Here is an 18,369-nt window from a genome sequence, read left to right as displayed (position 1 = left end):
ACAGAAGAGTGCACAAGATCTATCCACACTCTAGAGACCCAAAGGACCCAGCTGAAAGCTTGAATCCCACAGCAATGTCCTGTACGAGTCCACTGAAGACCTAGAGTCCATGGCAACGTCTTCTGCAAGTCCAGTTGGAGGCCTAGAGCCCACAACATTGTCTCATGCAAGTCTGTATCAAGGATCTGCACTGGGAAGGCCCAAAAGTCAGTGGTGGAAGCCAGAAAGTCTGAGCCAGTGGGCTGAAGGATCTGTGCCAACAGGCTGAGGGATCTGCCAGGAAGTGGTGCTCAAAGTAAGGACTAGAGCTTCCACATAGAAAACCACAGGCATACTCAGTGACAGCAAGGACCCAAGCCTCTCCAATGATGCAAACAGCTGCGTCCAATCAGGAAAGCCAGTGTGCCAAGCTTCTCCATGGGAATCAGCAGCACCCCCATCTTCCTCTCCTGTTCTCCTTTTATGCTGTTGGCAACAATCCTCAGGTGGGCCTTCCACACCCAGCACCATGCTGATGTAGTTCAGCTGTGTGTTACAAATTGACCACTGGTTAATCCACCACACTGTAATTGTTTTTTAAATTTAAACACTCACATTTTTCTCTCACATCCTGTAAGTCAGTGGAGTCTTGGCAAGAAACAATTTGGGGTGCCCTGCCTGCTGCCACCTCTAAGTAGCCTCCCAGGCCACCTTCATCCATTGTAGGCAGATGATGAAAACCAACTGGATTGGAGCCTTCTGGGATCCTGGGAATCAGGCAGGACATAACTTTGGGGAAAACAGGCAGAGGGAACAGTGTGGGAGAACTAGAGCTGCAGGCAAGTATTTCTCAAAGAAGCAAAGAGGAACTCAAAGCCTGAGACAGACTTGGCTGGCCACATAAATGGGGGAAGCCACCTAAGACCTTTGGGGAACCAGTTTGGGTCCATTTTACTGTGTACTAGAAAGGGAGGTACTAAGATGAGACCTTGCACCAACCTACCATTTCATACACATCTAATCAACTTTTCTATTTGAGCTGTTTCATTGAGGTCCAGATAGATCAGAACTATCCAATAGAATTTTCTGCTGTGGCAGAAATTACTATAGTGGGTTTTCTTATATGGTCACTACTACATTATTAGACAGCATGGTTCTAGACCCATGTGTAAGGTGAGCAAGCTGCATCTTAATATTTCTTATGTCCCATCCTTTCGCTCCCATTTCTCACATCCTTCTTTTCTTTTGTCTCAGGCTGCCAGTAAAAAACAATATTGAAATGGATTTGAGTTTCGAGCCGGGTGTGATGGCTCATGCCTGTAATCCCAGCACTCGGGAGGCTGAGGCAGGAGGATTATTGCAAGTTCGAGACCAGCTTGGGCTACAAAGTGAGCTCAAGGCCAGCCGGAACTGCATAGTGAGACCCTGTCTCAAAAAGACAAAACAATAAAAATTAAAAAAAATTTTTAAATGCATTTGAATTTCATAGGCCATTACTAATGTAAAAGGTATGTATAAAATATGTGTGTTTTTGTTTTTGGTTTTTGAGACAAGACCTCACTGTGCAATTCAGCCCGGCCTTGAGTTCACTATGTAGCCCAGGCAGGCCTTCAATTCCTGGTGATCCTCCTGCATCAGCTTCCCTAGTGCTGGGATTATGGGTGTGCACAATCACGCCTGGCTATCAAAAAACCTTATATTTCTATAATTGAATTTCATATTTACCTAAGTGCCTGTCTTGCCTAGTGCTAGATATTTACTCAAAATGAATTCAGGTTACCAGCAGCCAGATAAGAGTTTCCTCCTTCTCTTCCCTCAGAGATCATTTAGCTCTCCAAGCACACAGTTTGTAGCCAGCACCAAGTAGTGGGCAGAGGAACATCTAGAACTGTAGAGGGCACTGTCTGCTGGCATCCAAATATTAATTCATGTTCTAGTCATTTAATCTCTGCTTTCATCTTCAGCTTCATCTCTGGATTCTATGGTCCTACCAACCCCGCGGGGCAGGAGAAGCAGATGCAGAATCCCCTCTCAGAGTCTACGCCAACAGCTAACTTTACTGTATACCTGGTCATATACTCCTTCATGATTATGATAAAAGCAGCTAAAATGCATTAAATACTTTCTATGTATCAGATATATTCTAAAATTTTTGTTTGTTTTCTTGGTTTTTTGAGACAGGGTTTCACTATGTAGCTCAGGCTGGCCTTGAACTCACTATGTAGTCCAGACTGACCTTGAAACTGTGACAGTACTCCTGCCTCAGTCCCCCCAAATGCTGGAATTACAGGCATGTGTCACCACACCCAGTTCTAAGCACTTTAAAACCATTAGCCTATTTACTTATCCCAAAAATCCTATGAGGGATTTTGCTCCTATTTTGCAGATGACAGACTGAGATACAGCAGGGCATGGTGGTGCATGCTTATAATCTCTCCACTCAGGAGGCCAGGCCAGGAGTCTGAGGCCAGTCTGGGCGATATAGTGAGACTAGATGAGCATGGGCTACATAGGAAGACCCAGTATAAATACAAAAGGTGAGAGAAAATATTTTTGGCCTAGAGCTAAAAGCCAATATTACGCATGCATTTGCCTAACAATACTGCTTCTTGGGATCAATCCCAAAAATACACTGGCAAAAGCCTGACACAATTTGTTGCCGTACTCTTTGTAGTGATGAATGGCTAGAAACTAACCAAATATCCATTCACAGGGTATAAAGTGAATAAATCACCTACATTTACACAATAGAATTCCTACGGAGCTGTAAAAAAAAAAAAGAGTGTTCTCTGTAGGACAGTGATCTCAGAGAATATTGGCAAATAAGAGTAAATATGATATGCTACCATTTATATAAGAAAAAACTACAAATACCATACATATATTTTTAAAGTATAAGGAAATTTTTTTTTAAAAAATGAGTACATGAAAAAAAAAAAAAACATAGGGACTGGGGATTTAGTTCGGCGGCATAAGCACCTGCCTTGCAAGCGCGTGGTCATGAGTTCAGTCCCTGGTACCAATAAAAAAAAAAAAATGAGTACATGTATTATGGGGAAAGACAAGAGCAGAGGATACAGGAACAGAAGCTAGACTAATTTGAGTGTACTTTATTTTGAATATTTGGCTACTGTTATGGATTAGGTCTAGATGTCTCTCCAAAACCTCATGTAGTCATGGGGTTGGGGCTGGCTTTTCAAAACTGGCTGAAATTAGAGTGTGTGATGCTGAGATTAAGGGTGTGTGATTAGTAAATTACTCCACTGATTGGTTTGATTTATTTCTGACTAGGATTAAGGATGTGAGTGTTATACCCACCCTAAAATGGGTAGTTTGCATACAATATAAGGGACAGAAAAAGTCTTGTTCCCCAACTTTGTTGCTTTTGCTGTCTCCCACCTGATATTGCCCCTCTGCAACATCATCCTGCCTTGGAGCCAGCAAATTATGCACTGAAACCTCTAAAAACTGTCAGTTAAATAAATGTTTCCCCCTTTAACTTTGGGTGTCAGGTATTTTGTACCAACAATGAGAGAAAAGTAAACAAGATAGCTATAAAACCATCTAAATGTTTCATAATATTATTAAAATGAAAATGAATTTTACATAAAACAATCCCTAGAATTTGAAAAAAATTAAAACAAATGTATCAAATGGGATTAAGCTGATGGTGTAACCACTCAGAGAGTTATTTCAAATGACTTTTAAGATAGTTATTTGACTATGAATTACCATCAAGATATGCCCAAAAGGAAAAAACAACTACAAAAATATTTTTGAATATTTCTGAAACTGTTTTCTATAATCATATTACTAACTTAAAATTTTTTTTTACATATAACCTAGGATAAAGCAAATAAATTTAATGTTGTTGCCACTGAAAGCTAAGCCTTGGCACAAGAGAAAAGAAATACAAATATAAAATTATAGAAGTAAAAATACTGTGTTAGTTTTCTTGTTGCTGAGACCCAATACACAACACTCACAATTGGAAAGTGTGGGAGATTTGTGTGTGTGTGTGTGTGTGTGTTTGAGACAGGGTCTCGCTATGCAATTCAGGCTGGCCTTGAGCTCACTTTGTAGCCCAGGCTGGTCTCGAACTCGCAACAATCCTTCTACCTCAGCCTCCCAAGTGCTGGGATTACAGGCATGAGCCACCACGCCTGGCTCAGGAGATTTAATATGTTCAGAGTTTCTGTCTGTAATGTGTTAGTTCCAAGGTTAGAGACATTATAGAAAAGAGCATAGTAGAGTAAAGCTGCTTAGTTCATGGTAGCCAGGTAGTAACAAAGGGAAGAATGCCAGAAAGACAAGGATAAGGGACCCCGAGGCTAAGCCTGCATAATCCCCTCCCCCAGATATATCTAGAAGTGTGCTCCACCAACCCACAGGGCAGAAAGCTGAAATCACCCTAACTGACACCTTCCAGACCTGTTCAACTTGCTAGCCAAACACAACTTCTTAGATCATGTTTAATCTCCAAATTTAATATTAGAAGTTCATAATTCTGACTACATAATACAACTATCCTGCACACCACTAAAAACACAATAATTCCTTTCCCCTAAAGTGTCAACAGTTCCAAGTCCTTCTGAGACTCAAAGAAAACTCTTAACTGAGAACCTCTTTAAACAAGTTGCATAGTTCCAAGATACAATGGCACAGAAGAAATATTCCCATTCCAAAATGGATGAATAGGGGGATGGAAAAGCATTGACCTGAAGCAAGACATAAAATCAGCAGGGCAACTATGGAATCCTGTAACTCTGTGCCCAGTATCTGGGACACATGGTGGTAGGATGTGAGTTCTAGATGGCATAACCGGCCCCACCGCCATAGTCTTCCTAGTTCCAGCCGAGTGCCTCTCCCTTGGGCTGGCTTCACTCACAGCCTGCAGCTTTTCTCAGCTAACATTCCACATTCCCAGCATATCCAAATTCCTAGGGTTTCCATTGCACCTTTGGCTTCCACAGCTTTGTACATTGTGCTTGTTCAGGCTCCTTACGTGGTTTCCCAGGCCTTCCTCCAAAATCTGGGTAGAAGCCTCCCCAGCCCCACAAGTCTTGCATTCTGTATGCCAGTAAAACCAGCAGTGATGATACTGAAGTCTATTGTCAGTAGAAGCAATAGCCAGACCCCCTTGGATCATGGCTACCGTGGTGTCTGAGTACATAGAAGGTTGAACACAGTGAAATGAATTCCATGAACCATGTGTAAAATTGGGGCCAAAGGAATTGTTGGTGCTGAGCATAGCAGCACATTAAAAAGAAATCAAATCGTTTGTACAAGGACAAAAAGAAAAATACTTTGAGGCCATCTCAGGAATCAGCAGGACCCCATCCACTGTGAGCCCAAGGGTGCAAAAGTGTCAAACTTTCATTTGAGAAAACAATCTTTCAGACACCTGCTCAAGAAGGGGCTTCCAGTGAAAGTTATTGGCCTCCATGACCCATCCAGACACACCTACAAGGGAGCACCACCAATCCCTAAGGCAAATCCAAAAGCTAATCAAGTTGTAACTTTATCCTATCACAAGCAATGTAATTTAAAATGAAATTGAAAATGTCAGCATGAACTCAAAATCTTTCTTTGAAACATTTTTCTGTCACTCTAGTCACTAAAAAAGCTCAGAAACAATTACCAATGTAGTAGCTATGAACACCCCTAGAGAAAAGATTATGAAAGATCTAAAAACCACTTCCTATCAGAGACCCAGACCCAAAGTGGTTGATAAAAGATCTAGAGCAAAAAACAAAACAAAACAAAAATGTATGAAATAAACCTGGAATATTTGTCATTTCAGAAGGCAATGAAACCTCTTGGCCAAAGAGACAATTAGAGAATCAGTAAGATTTAAAATTAAATAGGTTTTAAATTCCTAATTTTATAATGCTACAGGGGAGGAAGGAGAGGAGAAACTCACTGGGTTTCTTTCGACTACATTAGTTAGGGAACCAACTCATTATTTTGAAAATTAGCAAATAGAGGAAAGAACCATTTTTATGACTTTTCTGGTCATTAACTGTCTTATTGTAAGCAAATAATTGGAGGAAGTTTCTCTTTATAGCAGTATTTCAGTTAATAAATGAAAAAAATAATAAACTGGAATTTTCCATTTGATAGCCTTTAATGAAATGATGGAGCTAGACCAGGAATTGTACAGAGTGCGAGACAAACACTGCATAAGGAACATGCCTCCTGGTAGAGGCACATGACATCGCCTGTGAAATACTCTTACTAAAACATTTAATATGACAGTAATAAGACACTGGTTTTATGAAATAAAGGGGTCAGAGGACTATGTTAAAGGACACCACAGGGATGCAATCACCAAAATCCAGAATGCAAGAAATTCTGTAAGAAAAATATTTTATGGTCTCAATAAATAAATTAAAAACTGAAAGAATACCTCTCCAATTCTGCCTTTCCAGCCCACACACACTTTAAAGACAGTAGTACTATAGATATTTTTCCCTCAAGGTACTCAAATATTAAATTTAAATACTAGTTTTACTTGGAAAACCTTAATTTACAAATATAGGATATATATATATATATATATATATATATATATATATATATGCACGTGTAGCATTTGGTTCTCACCAGTTTGGGTAAATCTGACTCAGATCGTATACGGAATGATACAGAATAAGAGCCTAGATCATTGCTCACCAAGCTTTAGTAATACATGAGACAAGGTGGACTTTGGAAAGCAAACCTGGTAACCCAGCCACCTTCATTCACAATAAACTATGGTAAAGAACCTATAGGTCAACAGAGACTTAAGCAGTATAATCGAAATAATGCATTGTTCTTGTCTAGATCTTGATTCAAATACATTACAGGTTTTAAATTATGCAGTAATTGAGTACCTTTGAATAATGACTGAGTATTTGACAAAATTAACAAATTTTGATGATTTTTAGACATAATAATGGTGTTGTGGTTACATGTATAAAGTCCTTATCTTTTAGAGAGACATAGACATGTTCAGAGATGAGACAATCAGATGTTTTGAGATTTGCTTTAAAATAATCTAATAGAAGAACGGGGTGAGTGGGTATATAAAGAAATAAATTTGTGAGCTGATAACTGTTGAAACTAGGTGTTAGATATGTGGGAGCTCACTATATTATTCTCTTTAATTTTGTATGCACTGAAATTTTTCTATAATAAAATGTTTTAAGAAAAAACACTAACATTGATTTAATTCTGAGCCTCCCTTCATTGCCGCTCTAAAAACCACCTTCAAGGCTAAAGGTACTAGTTTGAACCTAAGGAAGACCATAGGCCTAAAGGTGTTGTACACAAAGGAAACATATTGGTTAATAATTCAAACCATTTTTAATTGACATAGAGTTCATATAACATAAATTATCTAAAAATAGAGTTCAGTAGTATTCAAAATATCCACAATGTTTTGTAACCACCATCTCTATCAAGTTCTATCACACCCCAAAAGAACTCATACTCATTAAGCAATCACTTCTCCTTTCTTCAACCCTAGTCCATGACAACCACCAATCTGCATTGTTCCTTTGATCAGTTCTAGATATTTCATATAAATGGAATCATATAATACGTAACCTTGTATTTCAAACTATTTCCAGTCACACAGTTACTTTTAGGTACCAGGCTAAGTGCTAGACGCAAGACGGTGAAGAGGAGAGACATGATTCCTGCCTTCAAAAAGACACACAATTAACTACAAATATAGAAATGCTGCAGAGTTGAAGAGCAGAATCCATAGAGAATGGGAAATGAGGGACCTGATGGAGTTTGAGAAGTAGGGGATGCTTCCCTGAAGAGGTGACTTTTAGCACAACCATCAAAGGGGAGAGGAGAGGGTAAGTCAGGGAAGAAGAAGGAATAAATCTTTGGGGCTAGATATGGAGTAGGTGCTGAAAGGTTAAAACAGGGGAATCTAGAAACTTAATTTGATATTTTGTTTTTATTTATAGGTTAAACTCATTTTAAAAAGTGCACCGTTAAGGTGCACTCTTTCTGGTGTACAGTTTGTTGAGTTTTGATAAATGCATAATGACTTGTATCATAGAATGACAAAAATAGAGAATGGTTTTGGGGTGCTAGATAATACTTCCTCTCTTCACCCCTTCTTGGTCTCCCCTGACGTCATTTTGTCCTTTGTATTTTTACCTTTCCTAGAATGTCATGTGGTTGGAATGATGGAGTATATAACTTTTTCAGACTGCTTTCTTTCACTTCATAATAGCCAGGGTTCTTTCTTGTCTTTCATGGCCAGTCACTCATTTCATGAAAGAAAGGAATAGTAAGATATACATTACAAAAATTTTAGCGTTTTATGTGTAGAGCTGATTGGAATTAACTACACAAAAAGCTTTAGATTGCAAGTAAGTTGTTCTGCAAGTGTTGGCAAGATAAGCAAACATTTCTAATAAATTTTATCTTGATAAACAAGCAACGTCATGTAATACAAGTAGTATGTGATGCTGAATGTCACATGATCACAACTAAGCGAATGGTTCTTCCCTCTCACTCTTTCTCTCGCTGCAGGATTGTTTGCAAGATTTCCGTAAAATCCTCAAAAGAAGGCAAAAGAAAGAGCCATTGGATAGGTTCCTCATTAAAGTTGTATGAAGAGAAAAAGATTCCACTGAGCCAATAAACAGAAGTGATTCTGACAGTGATAGTGAAAGTGGTCCCACACAATAAGCCTCCTCTCTCTTGTTGCTCTCATACCAAACATGAAGGTTTTCAAAGGTAAGTGCAGGTTAATTTGTTTCTTTTTCTTTATATTTTGCATTTCCATACTATTATTTTTATTATATTGTAACCATTTATTATCTTGTAACCATTTTTACATGGATTTTTTGGATTGTGAAACAAATCATCTCAGTTTCTATTATTTCTGATTTACTTTGATATATAAGTGTTTTGGATCACAAGCATGTTTCTGGAATAACCTAGGCTCACAAACCATGGTTTTACTGTATTCACACTGTGCAACCACCCCACCAACCATCTTCAGAACTTAGCTCATTCCTTTCTATCTCTAAATAACTCTATTGTAGGGATGTAATACAATGTCTTCATTTGCCAATTGAGGAATGATGTGTTTTTAAATAAAACCACTGGCTACCTGGTTGAGGTCTACTTAGAAGAGGGTTAAAGATGAAGGCCGGGAAGCCAGGGAGGTGGCTACTGCTGTTTTCTGGGCAAAAAAGACAGAGGCTTCAACTAGGTCATTTTAGTGAATCTGAGAAAAGTGGGAAAATAGAAGAAAACAAGTGGAGTGGCATTGGCAGGACTTGTAATGGATCAAACATGGGTTTGAGAGAGGGGGAGTAGCTAACGATCATGTACAGCTCTCTGGCTGAGGTGACCAGGTTGTTGAGTCCACAGGGAAATGAGGATGGGAGCACAGGTCTAGGAGAAAACTGAGTCCAACTTTGGGTCTGGTGTTTGAGTCTAAAGAATCTGAGAGACATCCAAGTGGGAATGTGACATACCCTACTGAACCTATGAGTTACAGCTCAGACCTCTTTCCCCCTTTCAATTCCTGAATAAGCCCAGCCTCCAGCCTAGGGACTCTTTGTATGGTAACTTCTCCTCCTAGATGGCTACATGACTAATCCTTTCTAAACATTCAGATCTTGAGCTGTATATAGCCTAATCAGAGAATTCTTCCCCATCACCCAAGCTAAAGTCAGTGGCATAAAAAAGCTAAAAATCTACATTGGTCAGACTTTGCTGTGACAATGCTGCATAAAAAACATCATCCATGAGTAGAGAGGAGGGGAGATAAGAAAAGGTTGGTTAGCAGGTACAAAATTGTTATTAAGAAAGAATAATCATCCGGGCATGGTGGTACTTACCTGTAGTCCTAGATACAGAGGGAGACTGAGGTAGGAAGATTGCCTGATACCACAAGATCAAGATCAGCCCAGAGAACATAGTACAACCCTATCTCACATGCCTATAATTGTAGCACTCGGGTGGCTAAGGCAAGATCACGATTTTGAGGACAATTAAAGCTACATGAGACATTGTCTCAAAAAAAAGATGAGATGGGGGAAGGGAGAGAGGGAGGAGGGAAAGAGAAGGAATAGTTCTATAACATAGTGGGGTATCTGCAGTTTACAGTAATTCATGGTCTGCCCAAAATAGCTAGAAGAACTTTGAACATCATATTACAAAGAAAATATAAATGTATAGATTTCATTACTCTAATTTGATCATCCCATAATATATGCATGTATTGAAATATCAACCTATGCCCTATAAAAAGTACAATGATCATATGTCAATTAAAATTAAATTTAATGAAAGACACAGAAACTCCATGTCTATAGCAATCAACACTCTTTTCTCATGGGTAGGAGCAACAGGTGGAGCTCATCCAGGTACTCTTAGGTGGGGCTGGACCTCAGGCTGTGTGTGTGCTCATCCTGAGCCCAAGCCGAAGGACTTCTGCTGTCTGGAGTTCTCATAGTCAAGGACAGTTGCTCAAGAGGTAGGAATGTGCCCTGGAGCTGGCCCCGTCACTTCCACACGTACTCTTTCGGCTGCTGCAAGTCACATGACTCAATCTAGTATCAACAGGGTAAGGAAGTATATTCCTCCCACAGTGGGGAGAGGTGGGGGAAGTAAATATTTGCTGAACAATAATACAATCTAACAAACGACCAGCTCTTTTTTTTCCTAGATGTCCATGTTTATTGAGAAATCCTCCCACACTCTCATGAAACTGCATTTTTTTATAAACAAGTCACTGAGAGAGCAAATAGGAGAATGTGCCTTTCAAGGCAGGAAGAGTCTCTCTACTCTTCAAGATAGGTATGAGATTTAGACAAGGGAAGAGACTTGCGTAAGGTCATGGAAAACTTTGGCTTTCTGGCTCCTTAAACTTGGTTGGGAAATGAGGCAGCAAAATGTTATTTTCTGGGTCTCACTGAGACCAGTTGGCAGGTATCTCCTTACTGATCCAATCTTAGGTCTCACTTTGAAGCCAGATAAAACCTTGATGTCCAGATCCCTTACCCTCAAGTGGCAAGTGTGTGTCAAACATGTGATTCAAGGCTGGGGATTTAGCTCAGTACTCTAAGCACCTGCCTGGCAAGCCCAAGGCCATGAGTTCAATCCCTGGTACAAAAAAAAAAAATGTGATTCATTAATGCAATGGTACTTTTGATTGCTGATTTAGTGTTCCTTGAATTCTGTGCCCCACCGCAACTGTGCCCACTTCTAAGGTTCAGATAATCACCTCAAAATTTTCCCAGGACATTCAGTGTCAAACACAGATGCTACACACTATAGAGCTCAAAAGTAAAGTACAAGCATAGGACAATCTAGAAGGACTTCAGTTAAACAGTGGGCAGCTCTTTTGAAGCAGGGTTATGCAACATTTTAACTCTTTAAAAGTTTCAAGTAGCATTTAAACAGTCCACAATGAGCATTGTTTCCTTCTGTGAGTATAGGCAGGCTTCTAATAGCATGGACTGCAGAAAGAAAACCTAACCTGGAAAGACATTAAATTTCATACTAGTGCATGCAGTAAGCAATTACTGTACTTGCTGGTTGGTTGAGAAACTCCTGAAAATCCTTTTCCTCCAGAACACTACTCCCACACATTGTCAGAAGCCTGTATTCAGAAACACTGAGTCAATGCCCAGCCACTCCTTCAGTCATTAAGCCAGTGAGCAACTAGTAGATACTAAGTGTTGAGTGAGTGTTACAGCCAAGGTTTGCAAGGGAATAGATTTAATGCAGGACACATAAATTATAAAATTATTTTATAATATTCACCTAAAAAATTCAAATACAGAAAAATGCAAGAAATCTATCCACACACCAGAGACCCAAAGAATCCAGCTAAGGGTCTGGATCCCATGGCAGTATCCTCCAGGAGTCCAGCTGGAGGCCTAAACCCCACAACAATGTCTCATGCAAATCTGTGTCAAGGATCTGCACTGGGAAGGCCCAAAGGTCAGTGGTGGGAGCTAGAAAGTCTATGTCAGTGTGATAAAGGATCTATGCCAGCAGGCTGAGGGATCTGCACTGGAGCCAGGAAGTGATGCTCAAGGCAAGCACTAGAGCTCCCCCAAAGAGAACCACAGCCATTGTCAGTGACAGCAAGGACCCGAGCTCCTCTGAATCTGAAAACAGTTGAGTTCATATCGGGAAATCCAGCATGACAAGCTTCTCCATAAGAATCAACAGCACCCCATCTTCCCTTCTAGTTCTGCTTTTATGCTGTTGGCAACAGTCCTCAGCTGGGCCTTCCATACCCAGAGCCCTGCTGATTTAGTCCGGTTGGGTGTTACAAGATGACATTAGGTAATCCACCACAGTGAGCGACCAGAGTGATGAGTGACAGGCAGGAAAACAGGTGGTAGCCAGAGTCAGTCAGGCCTGCATTAATGCCATAGCTGACATGGATGGGGCTGGACCGAGGGCCAGACACTGTGCTAAGTGCTCCCCATGGATTATCACATTTAATCCACACAACAAGTTGATGAGGTAGAAGCTATTATTATGCCTTTTTACAGCTGTGAAAGCTGAAGAGCAGAGAGGCGAAGGAACTTGCACAAGGTCACATAACTAGCTGATGGTGGCAATGACATTTGATCCTAGAAGCCTGAGCTCTTAACTGCTACCCCACACTACCTTCTACTAGGAACTTGCCCAGATTGCTTGGGCAGAAAATGGCAGAGGCAGAATTCAAACCCGGAAATGTTCACTGGCCTACCAATAATATGCTCTGAACTGACAAGGAATCCTATCATTATCCCTTCAATCCTACCCATTTCTGGATGCTCCACCAACACACTGGGTGACCTTGGATAGCTCCCCAAAGCCTCAGTTTTTGTTGCTAAATGAGAACACTGCTAACCCTAAGGAGCTATAGAAAGGTTTGTTTGAGAAGACAGTGCCTCCCATGGCACATGGCAGGCACTCAGTCAAGATGTCTGTGTTCTTCTTGCTTTCCAGGAGTCCATGTAGTCAGCCAAGTGGACACAGGAGTGAGCCTGTCCTATAAGCTCTGTAATCGAGGGTTCACTATGTGCAGGTGGGGGCAGGAAAGGGCACTAGGCTGGGCAGAAGGAGAAAAGCCACGAGTTGCCTTGTGCCCAGAAAACTCTGTACAGGGAACACTGGAATAAACAACCCCCGTTTGAGGGGAGTTTTGTTCGTCATCTTTCCTGTTTTCTCAGCCTGGCCCAGTCTCAAAACCTCTTCTTAATCATGTCAAGATTTTGGCCATCTGCCCCAGGAAGGAGACGCCAGGAGGCTCCAAGTGAGCCAAGTCTTCAAGGAAGTAATGTCTTTTGTGGGTTAAGGGAAGGCAAGAGATTTTCTGGAAGAAAGAAGGAGGCAGGGACAAAACAGGGAAGGGCCTGGCTAACACACTCTGACTTGAACCAGTAGAGAAAGTGAAGATTAGCACGAGACGAGGTGGACTGATTGTGCTGGTTGCAGAGCTGGAGCTCGGCCTGCATTGATGCCTCCTAGGCAGAGTCCTGTCTGTTGTATTTTCTAACCATGTGCCCCCTTTCTATTCTATGCAGCAGGGCAGAGCTGTCTTTATTCCCTTTTTCCCACAACTTCTTCCAGCAACAAATTCTCCTCACTGCACTAAAGAATTTGGAAGCACATAGATGTGCGTTCTATGGGGAAAGAAGGAGGAGCTAGTAGTTATAAAGACCTTAGCAAGTTCAATCATGTAGGAATCCCACATGATAGACCATCTGAAAGAATCAGTATTTCCTAAGCACCCATGGTGTGACAGCATTAGACATGTAACATCAGCTAATCACCACACTAACTCTAGAAAGTAAATTACACACCCATTTTGCAGATGACCACCTTCATCTAATTGTGGAGAAATATTTCCTTCTAAACTCTACTTCCAGTTTTTAATCTCACCTTTCATCTCCAGACTGGACTATTCATTCTTGAATATCCCTATGTATGTGCCTCACATGCTTCTCAAACTCAATTTGAATGACCCTGAACACATCATCTTCCCTTCCCACAGACTTCTGGTCTCCCACTGCAGCCTCATTACTCAGAACCAGGATATAATCAACCTTTTATCTAACCTTGCCCCATTCCCATCTCCAAGTAGCAGTCTGGATCGGTAACACCTCTGACTCTATTTCCCAGACATAGGCTTTATGTGATTCTAATTTTGTAGCATAGTCCAGAGTTTATCACTTCACTCCTAGATAATTCCAACAGCTTCTTATTAGGCTGTTCTGGCTCCAATTTGTCCCTATATACCCATCCACGCCTGACTCACGTATCAGGGTAATAACATATTTCTAAAATGCAAATCAGTCAGCCTAGCCGCATGCAGCTGAAAGCCCTTCACGGTTTCTCATTGCCTTTAAGATAAACTCTTCTGGGGTTCACCAAATGTCCTAGCATTTGCGGCCCTCTCTGGTCTCATGTTGGGTCACTCTTTACCTTCTGTCAGGCTTGGATATCCTGGAACGCTTAGTTTCCTCTTTCACTTCAAGACCTTGGCACACACTGATTTCCCTGCCTTTGCTGGCTAACACTTCTCATCTTTCAGTCTCAGCTTAGTCACCACTTCCTGACCACCCGCCTCGTCAGCGTCATGGGCTGTCCCTTTAAAGAGTTCCCCAGTGCCGCTGTACTTCCTCAACTGGGTGACCAATTCCCAACCTCGTCTAACATTTCCCCATGTAGGCCAAAAGAGCCTTCACCACCTCCAGAATGTTGAAGCAGCACTTTCCAATGGAAGTATAATGCATGTGCCATATATAGTTATAAACATTCTTGTAATCACACTTTAAAAAGTGAAAGGAAATAGGTGAAATTAATTTTAATGATATATTTGACCAGTGTTTCAAAAATCATATTATACATATACACATTTAACATATAAGCAAATGTGATGTATATCTGAGATTATTTCTTTTAAAACGAGACAAAACCAAGCAAGACCAGTCTGTGTTGTTAGAAGTCATCAGGATAATGGCTACCCTTGGGTGTAATGACAGAAAGGAAGCACAGGGGATTTCATGATGCTGCCAATATTCTACTTCTTGATTAGGTGCAGAGTACATAGATACAGTTTATGAATATTCATTAGGATGTGCATTTTTGATACAAGCACTTTTTATGTATAACATACACTAATAAAAAGTTTAGAAATTTCTTCTGTGGTGATATATTACTTTATTGCACTAAAAAGTAGTATGGTTCTGATGAACCCAATTAAAGTTATCAGGATGCTCTAACATTTGAGATGAAGTTAAGAATCAGCCAGGTGTTTTCCTTATGCCTGATGTGAGCAGTGCTTTTGCTAGCTAAGAGGGCAGCTAAAGGTTAGCCTTGCTGCAGAGGTCCCTACGCATCTAGATCCAGAGAACAGATGGAGTTAGAACAGTCATCTTAGAGACTTCAAGTGCTCATCATTAGGAAATGCCTGGGCATTGAGGCTTTTAAATTGAGGCTTTTAAAGACTGGGCGCTGTGTCCCAATGACTATAAGTACTCAACTAAGTGTGTTTTTCCTTCTTCTCACATGAATCTCATGGGTGGTCATCCCAGAAGTCCTCAGGCCTGCTATGAGAGGGGACCAGAGTATGCCCCACTTAGGGTCAGCAAGGATCACAGAGGCTGCCACAACTGGACTGAGAATGGAAGGGGAAATGAAACCCTTGAATGGTTCACATGTGCACAAGCAACTACAAGAACCACCTGTGGTCAACTGAAGAGTGAGAGAGAGCTTTAGAGACGTGTAGGGAGGTGACAAAGAAGGTGAATTTCAGGTGGTAGAGATGCGGGTAGGCTGAGAGCAAAAGTTAAGAAAACACAGGGAATACAGAATAGAGTAAGGGTGGAGGGAAGGTAGGTATCAGGTGATAGAGACAGAGAGGTAAAAGAAAGCAGTTAGTAGGCACCACACAAGCCAAGTGTGATGGATCCAGCCATAATCCTAGCACTGCGGGAGGCTGAGGCAAAAGGATCCAAGTTTAAGCCCAGCCTGGGCAATTTAGCCACTTAGCAAGACTGTATCAAAAATTTTTAAAACACTGTAGGGATTGGGGGCTGAGGATGTAGCTCAACATGAAGGCTCATATTTCAATCCCCAGGACCCCCCCCCCACAATAAGTCAACACATCACTGTGCAAAGAAAGGAGAAAGCCTAGACTTGAAACTATGTGACACTGGCAAAACATGTAGCAAAGCAGTTCTCTCATCTGTAAAAACGGGACAATAATAGTTCCTTCCTCTTGGGGTTATTGAGAAGATGAAATCAACTGATGCGCAAAAAATGTGCAAATCTTATAGCTGCCGTTAATAATCATGTTGATAATAGAGTAGGGGGAAGCTTCTGCCTCCAAAAGAAGGCCAGGTGGACTGACTTAAGAGCAAAAAAACAAACAATTGAGAGGGGACGGGAGGGAAAAGTGACCATTAGGAAGAAGGTGTTTTAATCAAGGACTACTTAAAATTCTCCCGTATTTAAGCTTACATGTATTTTTGGAGGGGATGGACTATAGCTTCTCAGAGCAGTCCATGGCACGCCCACCGCGCTAGTTTAAAAAGTACTGATTTAGAGAAATAAAGAGTCAAGAGACGGAAGCAGCTAGGAGAAGAGGCCCACAATTATCCATGGATGGAATGAGCCACTTCCATGAATTTAGGACAGGATGGGGATGCAGCAGAATATAAAGAGAATAGGAAGAGGAGAGAGCTCATTGAAATGAAGACCCAGAGAACCAAGCCATCTCACAGTGGAATAGAATGGGAGTTAGCTCAGCTATCATGTAGCTCACAGAAGGCTCACAGAGATAGTTGGCTAAATGCTGGGTGAGTGGATGAATGGTCAGGCAGCCCAATGAGTAGCTGAGGATGGAACAAACCAGAGAGGCAAACTGCAGATCTGGATGGAGGAAATTAAAGCCCTTGATTTTGTATCTGGGGACCAAGGAGGGATTGAGTGGAGGCATTTCCCCCATTTACCTGTGTGTGTGTGTACACATGCGTAGTCTTCCCCACCTGAAATACTTCTGACTCAGGGTATTTGCAAAAGACACTCTGCCAGGGGAAGGATTTCCATCTGAGGAATATCCTGCACCAGAGTGTAGTGAGCATGGACTTTGCTGAGTTATGGGTCATTGCATTCACTGGTTAATTCATGCAACAAGTCTATCTTAAGCATTTACTATGTATGCAATTTACTGCTAGAGGCTGGAGATGCAACACTAAATAAGAGGTGCTTCCTAAGTTCAAAAATCCCCATATAGAGGAAAGGAATATAGCTCAGTGTCACAGTGCATGTCTGGCAAGCACGAAGTCCTGAGTTTGATTGCCAGTGTCCATATAAACTCAAAAATGCCCATGTAGTGAAAGAAGTGGACAATGACTGTACATTATGACAGGTGTTGAAATTGTGACCATGCACAGGTTACTATGGGAATAGAGAAGAAGGACATTATACTTCTCCAAGCCTTGGTCCCCTTATCTGCAAAGTGAGAGTCATGTCACTTAGTAACAGCAGTTTTCTGGCACATTTCAGCCCCTGCTTGATCCATGTCAGGAGCTCATTACTGCTTAAAATTTATTCAGTAAATGTTAATTGAGCACCAAAGGCATTTCTATGTATGACAGTAATTTAGCACTAAAATATATAGATAAAAATCCCTGCCTTTATCAAGATTACATACTTGTAGGAGGAAATAAATATAAACAAACAAGTAAAATAAAATAGGTCACATGATGATCTTGGAGACAAATACATCAGATATGAAAGGTGGGGAAGAAGTCAGGGAACAGGGCTGCAAATGTTTTTGTCTTTTTTTGAGACAGGGTTTTACTATGCAGTTCAGCCTGGACTTGAACTCACTTTGTAGCCCAGGCTGGCCTTGAATTTGCAATGATCCTCCTCCTGCTTAGCCTTCCGAGTGCTGGGGTTACAGGTGTGGGCCAGCATGCCCAGCTCAGCGTTGCAATCTTAAATATAGTAATCAAGAGTATTTATTCCTGAAAGGATACACGTTGGCAAGATAATAAGGACTGGACCACAGCAATATCTGGGGGAAGAATGTTGTAGGTAGAAAGACCCACACATGCAAAGAGCTGAGCAGGAGAGTGAGAGCCTGTGGTAAGTATCGTAAAGAGACCAGGGAGGCTGAGAAGAGGTGATCCAGGTGGACAATATCTGCAGATGAGGTCATGGGGGGTCTTAGAGCAGACCGTGTTGGGTAGGTCTTGAGGGCTGTTCTAAGGACTTCGACTTGACCCTGAGTGAGATGGGAGCCCCTGGAGTATTAACAAAATGTTCAGGCTGGTCTGATGAATCTCGCATTCTAAAAGGATCACACTGTTTTTAAAAATTGCTTGTTCTTAGTGAGTACTGTGGAATAAC

Source organism: Cavia porcellus, unplaced genomic scaffold (assembly GCF_034190915.1).
Source record: "Cavia porcellus strain 051 isolate PalLab524CR breed Dunkin Hartley unplaced genomic scaffold, mCavPor4.1 scaffold_5, whole genome shotgun sequence".
NCBI lineage: Eukaryota > Metazoa > Chordata > Mammalia > Rodentia > Caviidae > Cavia > Cavia porcellus.
This window is presented reverse-complemented; position numbering follows the sequence as displayed.